The sequence below is a fragment of the Mercenaria mercenaria genome, unplaced genomic scaffold (assembly GCF_021730395.1).
Source record: "Mercenaria mercenaria strain notata unplaced genomic scaffold, MADL_Memer_1 contig_1933, whole genome shotgun sequence".
Lineage (NCBI taxonomy): Eukaryota > Metazoa > Mollusca > Bivalvia > Venerida > Veneridae > Mercenaria > Mercenaria mercenaria.
The window spans coordinates 36,924-56,432 of record NW_026459953.1 but is presented as its reverse complement, the minus strand read 5'-3'; positions in this window follow the sequence as shown (position 1 = coordinate 56,432).

Genomic DNA, 19,509 nt, shown 5'->3' with positions numbered 1-19,509 from the left:
TCCTCTATCAGTTAGTATGGAGTTTGGACAACCGTATCTGCAAATAACCTCATCATATAACTTCCATGCCACCTCTCTTGCTTCCATGGTGTACAAAGGTAATGCTTCTGGCCACTTAGAAAAGGAATCCATAATGAGAAGAATGTATTTGTATCCTTCCTCTGTTTTTGGTAAGGGTCCTAAAATGTCCATATGAATCCTTGAGAACATCTCGCCTACTGGTAAAGGATGTAATGGTGCCTTTCGGAAGTGCGTGTATCTCTTAGATTGTTGACATGGCTCACATGATTGGCAGTAGATTTTTATATCCTTGTACATGGATGGCCAAAAGAATTTCTGTCGAATCGCCTCATACGTCTTTTCTATTCCGTAGTGTCCACCTGTCAGTGCATCATGATACGACTTCAATACACTATCCCGCAATACATGAGGTACAGACAGTTGTTTCTTCACATCTGACCATCTATGTCCTTTTGTTCTGGGCTGGTACAAGTGATAGAGAACACCATTATCTAGCTCATAGTACTGCGCCTCAGCCACTAGTCTATTAGCTAGGTTCCTATCATCTGGTACCCTCCCATTTTCCTTATATTCAAACATTGCCATGTAGTCTGCATCCTTCTTCTGCAGTTCGCGTAACTTTTCAGGGGTCATGTCACTGATCTTGACCATCTGTTGAACAGGATCTACTTTTTCGTAGGCATCTATGGCACACATCATCGCAGATAATGTATCTTGTTCGGCTTCTTCTTGACGTGTAGATACTGAGTTTACCACAGGACATTCAGGTTGTGAAAATATTAATGTGTATTCCCTGGACTCTGACATTACATTATCACTTTCAGATGTAACATTATTTATAGTGCATACCTGAGGATCAATGGGTAGGTCATCAGCATCAGACTCACTAGTCTCAGTGACCATTGGATAGGCCCTCCGAGATAATGCGTCTGCATTAGAGTGTTGTTTTCCTGCCTTGTACACTATGTCATACTGGTAACCCTGTAAAAAGACCGCCCATCTACCGAGTCTTCCTGTCGACTTATTGTCTTTCAATGTCTGCAAGGCAATATGATCAGTATACACCGTAAAATGTCTGTTTGCTAAATAAGTATGGAAATATCTTATTCCTTCCACTAAAGCCAATCCTTCTAGATCACTAATACCCCAGTTCCTTTCAGCAGGTCGCAAGCTTCTTCCCGCATACGATATTACCTTTTCTCTGCCCTGATCGTCCTTCTGTCCTAGTACAAACCCTATTGCCTGTGTCGACGCATCTGTGTACAACATGAATTCCCTTTTAAAGTCTGGAAATGCTAAGATAGGTGCTGTAGTCAGCAACTGTTTTAATTTGTCAAAAGCTGCCTGACAGCTCTCATCCCAACAAAATGGATTATCCTTCTTTAAAAGGTTGTTCAAAGGCCTAGCAATATCCGCGAATCCTTTCACAAAGCGACGATAATAATTTGCTAATCCGAGGAAAGCACGCACAGATGTCTGATCCTTAGGTTCTGGGTAACTAGTAACTGCCGAAATTTTGTCAGGATCAACCCCAATACCTTCACTTGTGAAGCAGTGACCTAAGAACTTTACCTCTTTAGCAGCAAATGTACACTTACTAGGCTTAAGCTTCAGATTTGCCTTTCTGAACCTATCAAACACTTCAGTCAAATGATGCAAATGCTCCTCAAAATCTTTACTAAAAATGAGACAGTCATCGATATAGACTAAGGCATATTTGTAACTTATACCTCTAAGAACCTCTGTCATTACCATACTAAATGCGGAAGCACTATTCATTAGGCCAAAAGGTAACCTATTAAATTCCCATACCCCTTGATGGGTTTTGAATCCTGTTTTGTGCTTTGTTTCTGGGTCTAATGGTATTTGAAAGTACCCTTGAGCCATATCTAGAACAGAATACATTGCAGAATTTGACTGACCCAAGGAATCAACTACATCTTGAAAGTGAGTGATCGGAAAATTTATAGGACGTGTCAGCTTGTTAACGCCGCGATAATCAATAGCAAACCTGTAATCCCCTGATTTTTTTTTTACAAGAACAACAGGGCTTTGCCACATAGTGGTAGACTTACTAATGATATTATGTTTTTCAAGGTCCTCAGTTTGCCTTTCAATTTCTAATTTTTGCTCAGGAGTCATCCTATATTGAGGCCTTCTTACTGGCGCAGCATCACCTGTCTCAATTCTATGAGGATAAATATCAGTATGCCCTAATTCTGCAGTGCACGTGGCGAATACATCCCTATTTTGACCTATCAATTTGAGCAATTTGAATTTTTGCTCTTCACTTAAACAAGCCTCTGACAAATCTATACCAATGGACTTGGCTATGTCAACATATTGCTGCTCATCATTAGCATCATTTTCTTGGTCCCCTTCATTTTCTACCGAACTTTCATTTTTATTAAAATCTTCAATGACAGCAAATTTGTCAATCCTATCAATTCGAGCAATTGGTTCATACTGCCTTAAATGCACCCAGTCATTTGTTGGGTTTAACACTTGTACACAAGTTTTACCTCTTTTGACCTCAGTTATGGCCCTTGCTCCTATGACTTGGTTTTTATTGGGCAATGTTCTTATGGGCTCTACCAACGCTAATCCCTCTACATTTGAACTTTTGACCTTGACCTTAGCAATACAACATGATTGAGGAGGAATACTGATTTTATTTATCAGTCTCACTAGACTACTTTTTCTCGGATTTGAAAACATTTGTGTTTCCACCAATCCCCCTTGAATCTGTAAAATATCATTGCCAAAATCAACCCAGGCCTTTTGGTCTTTTAGGAAGTCCCGACCTAAAATCACAGACTGATTAAGCTTTTTGAAAACATAGAAGGTCTGCATTAATGTAAGCCTGCAAATCGTCATTGGGACACTAATTTTTCCAATAATGGACATTGACGTACCATCAACAGTTTCAGCATGTTTAATTTCAGAATCCGACATTTGGAACTCTTTACTAAGGCCAGCATGTTTGTACATTGATAAAGTAATACAAGAAATTGAGGCGCCACTATCTAACATAGCAGCCACTGAAAATTTTCCCAATCTTACATCAACTAAATTTTTCTCATTCCCAATTTGATTTTGATAGGCTTTCCCAATATTTGTGTCATTATTTAAATTTTCCCTACTATGCCCATCCCCCAAATTTTGTGGGACAGGCTCGTATCCCTATTTACTAGCTAACTGATGTACCCTTGCTGTATGCCCTATCTTTTTGCAAATATGACAAGTGGCATTCCTAAAATAGCAATCAGAAGACAAATGGTTGCACCTACCACAATGAATACACTTGTTCTTCTGTTTCTGAGTAAATCCTTGTCTTCTGTAGGGGTTGTGCCGCCATGGTTGTTGTTGTCTGTAGGTTTGTTGCCCAGATAGATTGCCCGTTGAGTCCTGCCCCGTTGGCCCATTTGATTCAGGTGTTTGGTTAAGAGGTATTCTAGCATCGTATACCTCTTGTACGTCTTCCGCCATTTTAGCAAATTTCACTAATTTACCCATAGTTTTAGGCTCCTTCATGATAACATGCTTCTTAATATCTGCCTTCATCCCATATATAATTCTGTCCATTATTTCATCTTCAGTTTTATTTAAAAGTCTTCCACAGGAGGTCACATTCTCGATATACTGCTGAACAGAGTTGTTTTCTTGACTCAAATTCATGAATTTAGCATACAAGTTGGCACGGTTACTGACATTGTCAAAACGATTTTTAAAAGACTCCTTAAGGTCATCAAAGTTCCTTTTTACACCTTCTGTTAAATTCAAGTACCACTGTTCTGCACTTTTAGGCATTACCAAACAGAATTGCACACATTTTTCCTCTTCAGTCCACTGATTTATTTGTGCCACCTTTTCAAATTTTTCCAAGAAAAAGTTCACATTTTCCCCATCTTGATATTGTGGGGCACTGACTGCCATCTTTGCTCTCGGCATTTTCTATTTTAACTTGTACTAGGAGAAAATTTCTTATACTTAATTTACATCATATATTTCACTACTGTCCTTTGCCATTTTATAATTAGATCAAACCATATTTCCAATTCAAAATCCACATATTTCTTCACTATCACCAAGGATCTCTACTTAGGATTAACTCCACCATGTATAACCGGCTCATATTCGTGTCTTTTATATTATGACTGTTCTTACTCATTTTGGGGAATTAACACATACAACTCGCTTTCTGTGTTCTACTATATTTATTTTCAATATTTAATTCCAATATCCATGTCCATCACTTGTAACTTTGCATTTATTTACTAATATTCTTCCGTCAAACTTCTAACACTACTTCCTTCTATCACTACCTCTTTCCTCTAACTAACTTCAACTCCCTTCTTTCATTCATTCCTCAGCCCCTAAGATTTTTATGTATTAACACACCCGTTTACAAATATTAGCCAATAGACATGTAGCTTCCCATATCAATCATAATTACTTATTCTCATCCCAATATGGTTTCTGCTACTAGAACTCCCAGACTCAAAGAACTTGATAAGTAGGTGTTACTTTCTTTGAACCTTAATCAGGCATAACTATCCTCAATAGTTGGTCCAGTATTGTAGACATAGATTATATGCATCAATTTGTAACACCTGTATGGAACCCACATTCAAAGACTTATCAATTACTATCAACCTGAAGTTAATGCTTTATAACTAATTACCTTTACATAAATCTCATTGTCTAAATGTTAAATGTATCTTGAATATTTATTTTAAACATTATATATAATATAAAATTTTACATCATAAACATCACCCTGTCACACAATATTATCAATTTACCAGCGGAACGGTTCATTATTGTTAGCAAGAATAGAACACGGTCCTATAGGTATTTATACTCAAGTAGGGAGCTCTCATTGGCAGCTGGTTAAAAAATTTCTATTAATTTCTAACTTGACTTTTTGAAGAACAGTAAGATTTATTGCACTTGCCCATTCGTCAGCGTCTTCGTTGGCATCCCATGTTTGGTTGTTTCAAGTTTTTGTATGTAAGCTTGTATCTTAGAAACCACATGGGGGAATGGATTGAAACTTCTCACATTTATTTACTATGTTGAACTGACTTTCAGTGTACAGATTACATAACTTTATTTTGTGTGTTTACAAAGTTATTCCCCTGTTTTTGGCTTAATGCTTTTAGCTTTTGGTTAATTATTAAGCGGGTATCTTGGTACCCACTTTTGGGAATGGATTGAAATTTCACAAACTTACCCAATGTGATGATCTTACATGCATTGTACTGGTTCCATAAATTTGTTTTGCATGTTTTCAAAATTATGCCCCTTTTTCAACTTTAAGTGTTCATTCAATTAAATTTTTTCATTGACTAGGCTGTTGAATAGTCAAGTGTTGCTGTCCTCCAGCAGCTCTTGTTACTATTCCACCTGTATAGCGCCATCTGTTAGATCATCTGGCTTGTGAACTAGAAGTCTTAGGTTTGATCCACAAACTAGACCATAGAACAAGCATCTTTGAAATATTTGCCGTTTGAGGCTATCATTAAAAAATTTTGTTTGCAGTAACGCGACCTACCCGTGAAAATAGCTGCGACCCAACCTTTTTTTCTGGCCAGTCAGATGAAAAAAATTTTTTTTACCTATATGATTATATGAAAAAAAAAATTCCCTACCAACCCACACAAAATATTTTAGGTCGCATTACTGCAAACCATACATGTGATCTCCCACGCGGGAGGGTCAAAATCCCGATTTTTTCACCTTGCCTCCCATCTCCCGACCAAAACCATAATTCTCCTGCTTTTCAAAAAAAAAAAAAATCAGTATTATGACGAGGTTGATAATTGCTGAGGAGTGCTAAACATGTTTACACAGTAAACTGTCACCGACAGTAGCTGGAGGAAAGAGTTTTCACAGGTGAATTTTGATAACGTGATTAATGCAGCAAACAAGCAATTTTTTAATTACGGCCTGACAGTTTTTATGCCCCCGAAGGGAGGCATATAGTTTTTGAACCGTCGGTCTGTCAGTCTGTCCGCATTTTTCGTGTCCAGTCCATATCTTTGTCATCGATGGATGGATTTTCAAATAACTTGGCATGAATGTGTACCACAGTAAGACGACGTGTCTTGCGCAAGACCCAGGTCCGTAGCTCAAAGGTCAAGGTCACACTTAGACATTAAAGGATAGTGCATTGATGGGCGTGTCCGGTCCATATCTTTGTCATCGATCGATGGATTTTCAAATAACTTGGCATGAATGTGTACCACAGTAAGACGATGTGTCGCGCGCAAGACCCAGGTCCATAGCTCAAAGGTCAAGGTCACACTTAGACGTTAAAGGTCATTTTTCATGATAGTGCATTGATGGGCATGTCCGGTCCATATCTTTGTCATTCATGCATGGATTTTGAAATAACTACGCATGAATGTGTGGCACAGTAAGATGACGTGTCGCGCGCAAGACCCAGCTCCGTAGGTCAAAGGTCCTAAACTCTAACATCGGCCATAACTATTCATTTAAAGTGCCATCGGGGGCATGTGTCATCCTATGGAGACAGCTCTTGTTGAATGATATATTTATGAAGTCTTGAAAGGCATTTCATATATCCTTTATACTAGAAAACTCTGAAAATAAAAACCTCTATAGGTGAGGGTAAAATGTCAGCTACTTTGTCTGGATCAGGTAGCAAACATGTCATCGTAACAAACACCACAATAAAAAATTGTTACAAAAAAAAATAGGTATTGCTTTAATCTTTATATTTTGAAATTGTAGAATTATACTGTAAAAATTGTCAACCTATTTCCTTTCTCTCAAAATATAATTACTGGCAGACCTATTTATCATATTTTTGCTTGAAATTGTAAGAATATCTAATTTATAGTTATAGGAGTTTTCTTAGGGTATAACATTATATTTATTATTATATTATATGATATGACGTAACATGAAACAAACATAGAGCATGAAATGAAATGATATGATGTAACATGATATATATGGTCTTAACATATTAAAGACATGCCACAGAATAACTACTGTATTCTTTTGTATATCCATGATAGTCATTATACCGGTACATGATTTGCATAAATAAGTTAGCAGATGAAGTTGTGAAAATATATTAATTCAGGGAGGACGTAAATTGTCCACCTGTTATTTTGTAATTTAGGTCTTCGTGACTTAGACAATTTGTAACTAAATATCATTGTATTTCTCAGTTTTATGCATATCATGTATAATTACTATTATAGAAACAACAAAAGAATACATTTATTTAATAGTGCGTCTTTAGAAATTTATCAGCGTTCAAATTTTATGTTCTTTTGCCAAGGCCATTATTATGTAACAGTCAATACTTTCAACTGATCCCATTCATGATAGTGTGTAAGTGTGTATTGTATTGTTTGTAAGCTGTCTGAGCCTGTAAATTCACTTTAATAGTATAAATATATATATCATTTGATCCGTTGTTAAGCCCTTCATATTATATAGTTAATGAAATTAGTTTTTATTGAAGTTGGGAAAATATTCCAAAGCTGTATGTTTATATACCTTTGTACAATTTTTATGCCCTCAAAGGGAGGCATATTAGTTTTCAACTGTTCGTCCGTTCGTTAGTTCGTTCGTTTGTTCGTCAGTTTGTTCGTCACAACGTTAACTTTTTGCATGAAGGCACTTTACTTGCGAACCACTGCACCCAGGACTTTCAAACTTCACGTGCTGATAGTACTTTTTGAGTACACGACCCCTACTGACTTTGGGGTCACCATGTCAAAGGTCAAGGTCACAGGTGCCAATGTTAACTTTTTGCATGAAGGCACTGTACTCACAAACCACTACACCCAGGACCTTCACACTTCACCTGCTGATAGTACTTATTGAGTACACGTCCCCTACTGACTTTGGGGTCACCAGGTCAAAGGTCAAGGTCACAGGGGCCAATGTTAACTTTTTGCATGAAGACAATTTACTCACGAACCACTGCACCCAGGACCATCAAACTTCACATGCTAACAGTACTTCTTGAGTACAAGATCCCTATTGACTTTGGGGTCACCACGTCAAAGGTCAAGGTTACCTGGTCAAAGGTCAAGGCGCTGCGGGGGCATTTGTCACCATTAGTGACAGCTCTTGTTTGAAGCAGCTCCTTTCTAAGAAAATAAAATTACATAAATTCTATTGCATATTTATGTCTCCCACCACACAGTGGTGTGGGAGACATATTGATTTACTCCTGTCTGTGTGTCTGTCTGTGTGTCACAAAGCTTGTCCACACTCCAAGTCGAACTTTTCTCATCCGATCTTCACCAAACTTAAACAAAATGTGTCTGACCATAAGTCCTCGGCCAAGTTCGATAACTAGCCAAATAGGCCCAGGCACTTCAGAATTATGGCCCTTGAATTACCAAAAAACGCTCTACTTACAAAAGTAGTATAGGGGTCTTTTGGTGTCAAAATGCGCATGCGCTCTAGTAGTATAGGCGTCCTTCTGGGGTCCTTCATGTGCATGTGCTCTAAGTAAACAGTATATAAAGACTGACTTACTATTTAGATGATTAGGCAGTTGTGGGAGACATGCGTTTTTCTCAAAAGCAGCTCTAGTTTGTTCATTGATTTTAGCTCATCATTTTGTGCCTTTTCAAACAGGATATTGTCTATAACCGGTTTCAGAAAAAAAAATTAAAATCCTCATCCCCCACTACAGGCCCCAGCCCACCTCCTCGTTTTTAAAAAAGAAAAAAAAGAGGATTAGCAGCAATACATTCATTATGGCCTTATATATTCACCGAGTGAAACAGGAACGCTTTTTTATTACAACCAGTATAATTGTATACCGTACCTTAAGAATCAGTACTGGATAAATTGGAGCCATCCTGTTTGTTCATCGATTAAATTTCAATATACTTCAATTTGGTAGCAACATATGGTGACAATTTTTTGACTCATATCAGAGTGGAGCATTAAACATCTTTTTGATCATGTTATTCTTTGTGTTGTAGAGATGGTACCTAAAAAATTCAAATTCATCTTTATAGGTTTTTTTCAGAGTGAAATGATAGCTAAGTGCACCAATTTTCTAAATATATTTATGGTTTTCCTCTTCTCCATGTCAAAAATAGAAATATTTGATATCTAAAAAATGACTTTCTCAAAATATCTGAAGCAAAATGGACAACTCTTGTATTGACCGTTTTTCAAAGATTTTAGGACTTCCCCAATTATAGTCTATATCAAAAGCTCCAACAGCTAAATAAATTCAATAGCGTATAAGGTAAGTTTACTCTACTTTCAACATTTTGAAAGAGCCTATACTGAACTTCCTTTTGTCTTTTAATAAAGAAAAATTCCAAGACTAGCCAAGAGTCTAAAACGCTTGAAAAAATTCTGAGTGAAAGAGAATGACATGCTCTTTATTATAAGCTAACCAAAACCATACCAAAAATGTACCTTAAAGAAGTTATTAAAGATTTTATATTGTAAACAATCCCCTACACCATTTTACTATCAATATTTTCCACTCATGAATGCACTCAATTCAGGTGATAATTGTTGATATATTTGTAAATGAGAGGCCCCAACAAAAACCTTTTTTTCAAGTTGTGTAAACAGTATAAGTTTTAAATTAATGTTGATATCTGAAATTATCCGATTACTTTGTTTTCAACAAAAACACCTTTTAGTTTGTTTAGGGTAGTTGACCTGTAACGAAAATCATCAAATAGAGTAATCTCCATATGCTTTTTCAGCATTTATTTGTTTTTCAAGAAAAACAAAGGATCGTGCTAGTTCCCTCCAGAGAATGTTTAAATTGTGAATTGCTTAAAATATATTACACAGAGTCATTACCTGTCGGCTACGTTAACATGTAGTAATTACAACCACTACCTTAAAACATTGTTATTATATTTGACGACAATGAATTTTTGTGTTACCAATTTAACTTTTTTTGTTATTTCTCATTGTTGGATATATACATTTTACATTTTGATATATAAATGTTGTGTAAACCAATGTATCACCATTGAGAACAATAAATAAGCAACTTTGGCTAAAAGATCAAAACTTAATAATGTTTCTTAATGTCGTTAATTTTCTTCAAAGGAATGTATGCATTATTCTATATAATCTTCATGCATTACAAAACTTTCTATCAGGGCCTCACTACAACTTACAAAATAACTGTCTGTGTAAGTCATGAGAAAAGCGTGCATATTGTATATTGAATACAAAGGGATTTAAACAAATGTAGGTCATATTTTGTCTGCCTGATAAGTTGTTTGAAAAAGGACCTATCTGATTTTTCTTTCACTTTTGATCAATGTTTAATGTTGGCTTCAGTTTATTGATCAATTCAGAGTTGTCCCCCTTTGATTTATTTGGGTAGGTACCATCTCTATGTGTTGCCACTACTTATCACTGTTTTGATAGATAAATACAATGAATAAAGGTATGTTTCCCTTGTAAATTGATGAAAATAAACACAGAAGGAAACACCGAGGCTCCTATGTTACTGTATTTTGCAGTCACTGATCCTGTGTCTCCTGCGTTACTGACCATCACGGTCATGAATCGCCTTATATTGGTCTTCCAAGAAATATAATCCATCATTTATGATAAAACATGTTACAGGAATGTGTCAGTGATATCGTGGAAGTGGTAATTTAATGCTTTTTCTGAGTCATGGCAATACCTGCTATTTTCGCATGGTTTTCCAAAGTAATTGAAAAAAGTGCTTAGATCTGCTGGAAAATGAATAGCAACGAGTATTTCATAATACTCGGAGCACATCTTGCGCTATATGCCGTCCCTGACAATGATTTTCAAATAACAGAAAAATATTATTTTCTTACCCAAAATCACCAAAACTGCTTCATTTGATCCGAGATCATGCGTTACTGATCAGGTTTTTCAAGGTAACGAGTGGACTCGGTGATATTTTTCTCTACAAATAGTCTAATCTTAATAAGTGCTACAAAAAACAAAAATCAAGTTTTGAACTGAAAACTGCTAAATATCTCTTGTCACATCACTTACTATCAGTAAATCTTGCCATTGCTTTCTAGCCATATCCTCCATATCAACCATTTATCACCATTCCCGATCCTTTAAGCAAAATTTAATGGGAGAACTTATGCACAAGTGCCTTCCTACTGAGAAAAAATAAATGATTGAATGATAACAAGTTGTTGATTTGTCTCTTTAAACACTAAAATTCATATGTGCCAGTTATTTTAACCTAAAGAAGAAGTGATGTATTATCAAATCAAGGACACAGAAATAGAAAAAAAAGTAAATGAAAACAATAATTTTGAATGTAGTTTAATATTTCCTTTCTATTTACAGCAAGGAGACTGATAATTTTGAAGTTTACAGAAAAAAATAGGTTTTGACATAAATGTCATTTTTTTTCAGGCAAGGAGAATAACAATTTTGAAGTTAAATATCTTTAACTGTCAAGGCAAGGAAAAATAGGTTTTGGAATTTCCAGACAAGGAAAAACAGATTTTGAAATTTCCACACAGGAAAAAACAGGTTTTAAAATTGCCAGACAAGGAAAAATAGGTTAGGCGGGGTGAAGGGGGATTTTTTTTTTAGTAAGGGGGACTTTTTCGAAAATTATTTTTTTGTAAAAAAACAAATTATTTAGGGTCGGGCCAAAAATTTAGGATAGGTCGGGATACCAGAAACAAACAATTTTTTTAGGCCTTAATGTTTCAGGCAAGAGAAAAAATAGTTATTTGAAGTAACTTTACATCCTTTTGCAGGCAGCAACTGTTGGAGAAATCATCAGGGATAGATGAACCAGGTGTTTTACAATGGGACCTCTCTCTTATACTGTTGATGTGCTGGATACTGGTGTATTTTTGTATCTGGAAAGGACCAAGGTTAACTGGGAAGGTATGTGAAAACTCTGCACACACGTTTCTGGGAATTTTCAGGACTGGTCCTAATTTCAGATTGTCAGAATTTCCTTATATTACTCTATTGGAAAAACGCCTTTTAGGCTTTTGGAAAGTAGATTTTCAGGCTCCTCTTTTTTTTATTGAATCCCAGGCCTGAATACAGCAAAACCTGCGAAACCACATTGAGTGTAAACCCATAGTGAAAGCACTTTATAATATGAACACACCCAAGGCTAGAGAACTAGCTGAGAGGAGTAAAGGTTTAGGAGTAAATCATCAAAATACAGAAGTATTTGTTAAACAATTCACATACATTTGTATGTACCAACAATCTACCAGGGTCCACGCTTTTAGGCGACATGAGCGAAGTGGTGGCTTTTTTTTGATGACTTCGCTCTGTTTGTACAGAAAAGCGAAAAACAAGTTGCCCTAAAATCTGGCGCCCGAGGCTGTTATCATACATGTGTATATCGCAACTATCAGCTTCTAATCAGCTTGTAAAAACATTACATAATCAGTTAGCGTAAACTTAGCCCATTACAGGTTGTGAACTTCACCTGTCAACAAAGTATGCTCCACCTATCACCGAATATCGTTATGATGATTTTTATTGGTTGAAAACTTTGAAAACACCAATCAAATGCGGTGAAACAAAATTGCCTTTAATTGATTTTGTGCATCACTAATAAAAATTGTGTGCATCAGCTGTGAAAACAAAACAACTAAAAACTGTCAAAAGTTAGGTCGAAAAACAAGAACGAAAGTATGTCGGCGCAAGGGACGGTAGTTGATTAAAGGATGATAGCCCTCGCAAATTAAGCTGTTTGATGTTACCAGTTAACAAAAGCTCTGAATAATTATGGTTCTAAATTTAACCAGAGTTGTTCATCATGTATGATTTTAATTGCGGCTGCCAGACGTAAATATTTGTGTTATACACAATTTAAATTGAAATTAAGACAACAGATGTTCAATTTCAATCAATAAAAATCAATCACAATCAATTTTAGATAAAAAAAAAAACATCGGCTTTACCTTTTTGTAAAAGTTTTTGAAATCAAAAGTAAGAGGTCAGAATGTCTGCTCGCTGTGACAAACTGCCGATATTTCATGAATGTTTCTCTTAATTTATTTCAATAAAAGGTATTGTCATTGTACAATTTATTATCAGATACTGTCAATTGTTGTTAAATTGTCTTTGCATCATCACAATTTGTCAAAAATATTCTTTAAACTGGAGAACTGGGCAATGTTTATGAAAGTGTATCAGTATCCAGACATAGAATTTTGGATATCCGGATTTTGACCAATAAAAAATTTGGGGGCAGGGGTTTCAGACAGGGGTGGGTGGGGATGAGAATCTAAAAATTAATTTTCTATTGCCTAGTTTTGACTGGTATAAGAAAGATGAATCTGGCAAATCGCAGTGTGTTTTAAGTAGACTGTCAAAATTTGATAATGCAAGGGATCATGACACATGAGTCAAAACAACAAATCACACCAGACATGCTTGTTGTTATACTGATGGTCATTTAGTATAAATGTTGCAAACTACTGCATAAATACAGTTTTTTCTGCATATCATTTGATTACATGCTAACTGTGTGTGTTTGTATTTGATGCTTGGTATTTTGTACTTATAAAATATGTGTTGTTTTGAAATGTTATTCCTTTGTGTTGTCAAAACGGTAATATACAGTGTAGAGATGGTACCTAAAAAATTCAAATTCATCTTTATAGGTTTTTTTCAGAGTGAAATGATAGCTAAGTGCACCAATTTTCTAAATATATTTATGGTTTTCCTCTTCTCCATGTCAAAAATAGAAATATTTGATATCTAAAAAATGACTTTCTCAAAATATCTGAAGCAAAATGGACAACTCTTGTATTGACCGTTTTTCAAAGATTTTAGGACTTCCCCAATTATAGTCTATATCAAAAGCTCCAACAGCTAAATAAATTCAATAGCGTATAAGGTAAGTTTACTCTACTTTCAACATTTTGAAAGAGCCTATACTGAACTTCCTTTTGTCTTTTAATAAAGAAAAATTCCAAGACTAGCCAAGAGTCTAAAACGCTTGAAAAAATTCTGAGTGAAAGAGAATGACATGCTCTTTATTATAAGCTAACCAAAACCATACCAAAAATGTACCTTAAAGAAGTTATTAAAGATTTTATATTGTAAACAATCCCCACACCATTTTACTATCAATATTTTCCACTCATGAATGCACTCAATTCAGGTGATAATTGTTGATATATTTGTAAATGAGAGGCCCCAACAAAAACCTTTTTTTCAAGTTGTGTAAACAGTATAAGTTTTAAATTAATGTTGATATCTGAAATTATCCGATTACTTTGTTTTCAACAAAAACACCTTTTAGTTTGTTTAGGGTAGTTGACCTGTAACGAAAATCATCAAATAGAGTAATCTCCATATGCTTTTTCAGCATTTATTTGTTTTTCAAGAAAAGCAAAGGATCGTGCTAGTTCCCTCCAGAGAATGTTTAAATTGTGAATTGCTTAAAATACATTACACAGAGTCATTACCTGTCGGCTACGTTAACATGTAGTAATTACAACCACTACCTTAAAACATTGTTATTATATTTGACGACAATGAATTTTTGTGTTACCAATTTAACTTTTTTTGTTATTTCTCATTGTTGGATATATACATTTTACATTTTGATATATAAATGTTGTGTAAACCAATGTATCACCATTGAGAACAATAAATAAGCAACTTTGGCTAAAAGATCAAAACTTAATAATGTTTCTTAATGTCGTTAATTTTCTTCAAAGGAATGTATGCATTATTCTATATAATCTTCATGCATTACAAAACTTTCTATCAGGGCCTCACTACAACTTACAAAATAACTGTCTGTGTAAGTCATGAGAAAAGCGTGCATATTGTATATTGAATACAAAGGGATTTAAACAAATGTAGGTCATATTTTGTCTGCCTGATAAGTTGTTTGAAAAAGGACCTATCTGATTTTTCTTTCACTTTTGATCAATGTTTAATGTTGGCTTCAGTTTATTGATCAATTCAGAGTTGTCCCCCTTTGATTTATTTGGGTAGGTACCATCTCTATACAGTGTAATTAACCTTCAGCCTGCTGGCAGCAAGTGATTCTCAATAGCCTGTGCAGGCTGATCTTAATTGGTCTGCACTGTTTGCATTTCAGTCAGTAAATTTTCAGTGAACACCCCTTCAAATAATAAATGGTATTGCCCAAATGGAATGATAGACCAGTCCATTTTAGAAATTTAGCAGGCTAAGGGTTTTGACCTGCAGCCTCACTTCTCCCTGTTCTGAGAAAACTTCTCCCTATTTTCACAGGAGGGAGAAGTCACTTCTCCCAATTTTTCTGGGCTAGCTTGAACCCTGTCTACCTTACCATTACATGTTCTGCTGCACTGTCACGTATGATGGGCACTTTAAATATTCCAAAAAAGTTGTCCCCCTTTAAAAATGAATGCCATTTGTGAAGGAATAAAATTAAATAATTGCTGAAAGCTTTGTTCCTCCTAATGTGAAATTTCAGCACTGGGACATTATTGTAGATCCATCAGAACGAAGACATGTAGCAGCTAGTTCTTTGAAAATGGTGTATTTTTAAAGGGGTTGAACAGCTGTCCAAAAGGGTGGCTCCTTTATGTAGTCCTCTTTCCAGAATTCCGGGTATAAATCAGTATACTGACAACTGTTTTGTAGAGTAATATACATGTTTTATACTCTGTTCAATGATTTAAGTGGTATTGTTAGAAATTTATTTCTCAGAATGTAAGGCTAAACGTTAATGGCCATTAAAATGTAAATTTGCTAGATTTTTTGACATTAAATATGCATATTGTTTCATTTTAAAGCCATTCAATATGTAAATTGTTTCATTTAAAAGCCATTAATAAATAAGCTAATAGTTACATTTTAAAGTCATATAACATGTATATAACATGTAAATTGTTTCATTTTAAAGGCATCAGTTATTCATATTGTTTTATTTTAATGATATTATAAGTATGCATATTATTTAATAGAAATAAAACATATATGGACAAAATTAAATGTCCAGCAAGGAAAACTACACAGCCATCTATAGAATTATTTAATATGCAAATTGATTAATTTCAAAGCCATTAAATGTGATATATGTTTCATTTACAAAAATCTTAACTGGAAAGACCAAGTAGACAATGTAATGAAAAAATGCAACTCTAAGTTATATCTTCTAAAGCGAATAAAATGTTTCTTAGATTTACCTGTCCGCAAAATGTTTTTCAATGCTTACATTCTGCCGCATCTAGATTACTGCTGCTCTATTTGGGGAAATTGTAATGTTGCAGAAATGGACACTGTGATTAAATTTCAAAAACGAGCAGCCAGAATTATACTTGATGCAAATTTTGACACCCCTTCTGAAGTTTTATTTAAAGTTCTGAATTGGATGAAATTTCCTGACAGAGTCAGATACAAAAAAGCAATACTAGTTTACAAGTCTCTGAATAATATATGACCTGCATACTTGAACACAAAGTTTTCATTTATACATGGAGTAAAGACAGTAAACCTAAGGTCACTTGACCCAAAACTGAACTTGCACTTGCCAAAACCAAACACAGAATTTTATAGGAAAAGTCTTGACTATTCTGGTCCTAAAATATGGAATGAATTACCTGTTGAAGTTCGAAATGCAGAAACCTTATATTCTTTCAAACAAAAATATCTAGCATACTGGAAAGTGTCACAGGTGTAAACATTGTCTATACTTTTAGATTACATCTTCACTTTCTTCCTACATACTGTATATATAATGTAATTAATTTGTTAACAATGTAATGATCTTTGTAGTGTACCATGATATTTTAGCTCACCTGTCACGAAGTGATAAGGTGAGCTATTGTGACCGCTTGATGTCCGTCGTCCGTCGTGCATAGTGCGTCGTCCGTCGTGCGTCGTCCGTCAACAATTTGTAAAAAAATCTTCTTGAAAACCACTAGGCAGAATTACACCAAACTTCACAGGAATGATCCTTGGATGGTCCCCTTTCAAAATTGTTCAAAGAATTGAATTCCATGCAGAACTCTTGTTGCCATGGCAACCGAAAGGAAAAACTTAAAAAATCTTCTTCTCAAAAACCAGAAGCCCTAGAGCTTAGATATTTGGTGTGAAGCATTGCCTAGTGGACCTCTACCAAGTTTGTTCAAATCATGACCCAGGGGCCACTTGATTTTACATAAGAAAACTTTAAAAAATCTTCTTCTCAAAAACCAGAAGCCCTAGAGCTTAGATATTTGACATGTAGCATTGCCTAGTGGACCTCTACTAAAATTGTTCAAATCATGACCCCGGGGTCAAAATTGACCCCTCCCCAGGGGTCACTTGATTTTACATAGGAAAATCTTCAAAAAATTTCTAAAAATAAACCAGAAGGCCTAGAGCTTAGATATTTCACATGTAGCATTGCCTAGTAGACCTCTACAAAATTTGTTCAAATCATGATCCCCGGGGTCAAAATTGATCCTGCCCCAGGGGTCACTTGATTTTACATAGGAAAATATTAAAAAATCTTCTTCTAAAAAACCAGAAGCCCTAGAGCTTAGATATTTGACATGTAGCATTGCCTAGTGGACCTCTACTAAAGTTGTTCAAATCATGACCCTGGGTTCAAAATTGACCCCGCCCCAGGGGTCACTTGATTTTACATATGAAAGTCTTCAAAATTTTTCTAAAAATAAACCAGAAGGCCTAGAGCTTAGATATTTCACATGTAGCATTGCCTAGTAGACCTCTACAACATTTGTTAAATCATGACCCCCTGGGTCAAATTTGACCCCGCCCCAGGGGTCACTTGATTTTACATAGGAAAATCTTCAAAAATTTTCTAAAAATAAATCAGAAGGCCTAGAGCTTAGATATTTCACTTGTAGCATTGCCTAGTGAACCTCTACAAAAATTTTTCAATCATGTCCCGTGGGTTTTAAATTGACCCCGCCCCAGGGTTCACTTGATTTTACATAGGAAAATCTTAAAAAAAATTCTAAAAATAAACCAGAAGGCATAGATCTTAGATATTTGACTTGTAGCATTGCCTAGTAGACTTCTACAAAATTTGTTCAAATCATGACCCCCGGGGTCAAATGGACCCCGCCCCATGGGGTTACTTGATGTACATAGAAAAATCTTCAAAATTTTCTAAAACTAAACCAGAAGAGCTAAGATATTTGACATGTAGCATTGCCTAGTGGACCTCTACAAAAAAAATTCAAATCGTGACCCCCCCAGGGTCAAATTGACCTAGCCCCAGGGGTTACTTTATTTTATGTTACTATAAATAGCTTATTTAGTAACTTCTTTATTATTGGCCGTAGGGAAAAACCAAGACCACTTTTCTGTGGTACAACATGGATCGTACCTCCAATTTTTAGGTGTATTTTGACATATCTGTACCTTTAAGAAAATTTCAACTGTATTTACTCATGATTCTTTTGATTGATCTTGATTATGATTTTTTGACCTTCCTGTCCTGAAGTGCAGTGATAACAGGTGAGCGATATAGGGCCATTATGGCCCCCTTGTTTCATATTGCTATTTATATTTTTTTTTTTTTTGTAAAAAATGTATATATTATGAAGAGGCTCGTTTGGAAGATCGGGGTTTTTACCTGAATTCGTTGCCTCTTAAAATAAAGTCTTTATTATTATTATTATTATTATTTTAAAACCATTTAATATTATCAGGCTGGTTAATTGCAAAACAAAGGGAAAAGTACTTCGATAATCTTATTTACAAAATCTTGTTCAGCAGGCACAGCTCTTGCAAATGATCCAAAAGAAACATGGGGTCACCAGGCATTGAAATGTTATTTATTTGTGGATCAGATACCTTAACTATTACATTTGATATTTGATCGATTTTCAGGTGGTACATATTACTCCAACATTTTCATTTGTGGCTTTACTCACATTGTTGTGAAACAATTTTTTGCTGATATACTGTGAAATCATTTAATTTCGTGGGCATGAAATTTCGTGGTTTTGGTCAAAACGGCAATTTCGTGGGGATATGAATTCGTGGATTTCAATTTTTCAACATAAAATGAATGGGAATTTTACTTGTTCGTTGGGAATATATTTCGTGGATTGACTCAACCACGAAATCCACGAAAATTAGTCACCCACGAATATTAATGATTTCACAGTATACGGCAATGTTTCTGTTTTTGCTTAACTCCCATTCTGAATGTTTGAATATTTTCAGGTTGTATATTTTACAGCAACATTTCCTTATCTAGTGTTAGTAGTGTTGCTTGTCAGAGGACTCACTCTTCCAGGAGCTGTGAACGGGATCTTGTATTTTATCGTACCACGCTGGAAACTTTTGCTTGATGCTAATGTTAGTCTATCCCTTGGTTTGTACCGTTTGATCTTTTTCTACAGTCATGGCACTATCGGTTTAGTTATGGTTTGGTTTGTTAGGTACTGTAAAATCATTTAATTTCGTGGGCATGAAATTCCATGGTTTTGGTCAAGACGGCAATTTCGTGGGGGTATGAATTCGTGGATTTCAACTTTTGAACATAACATTAAT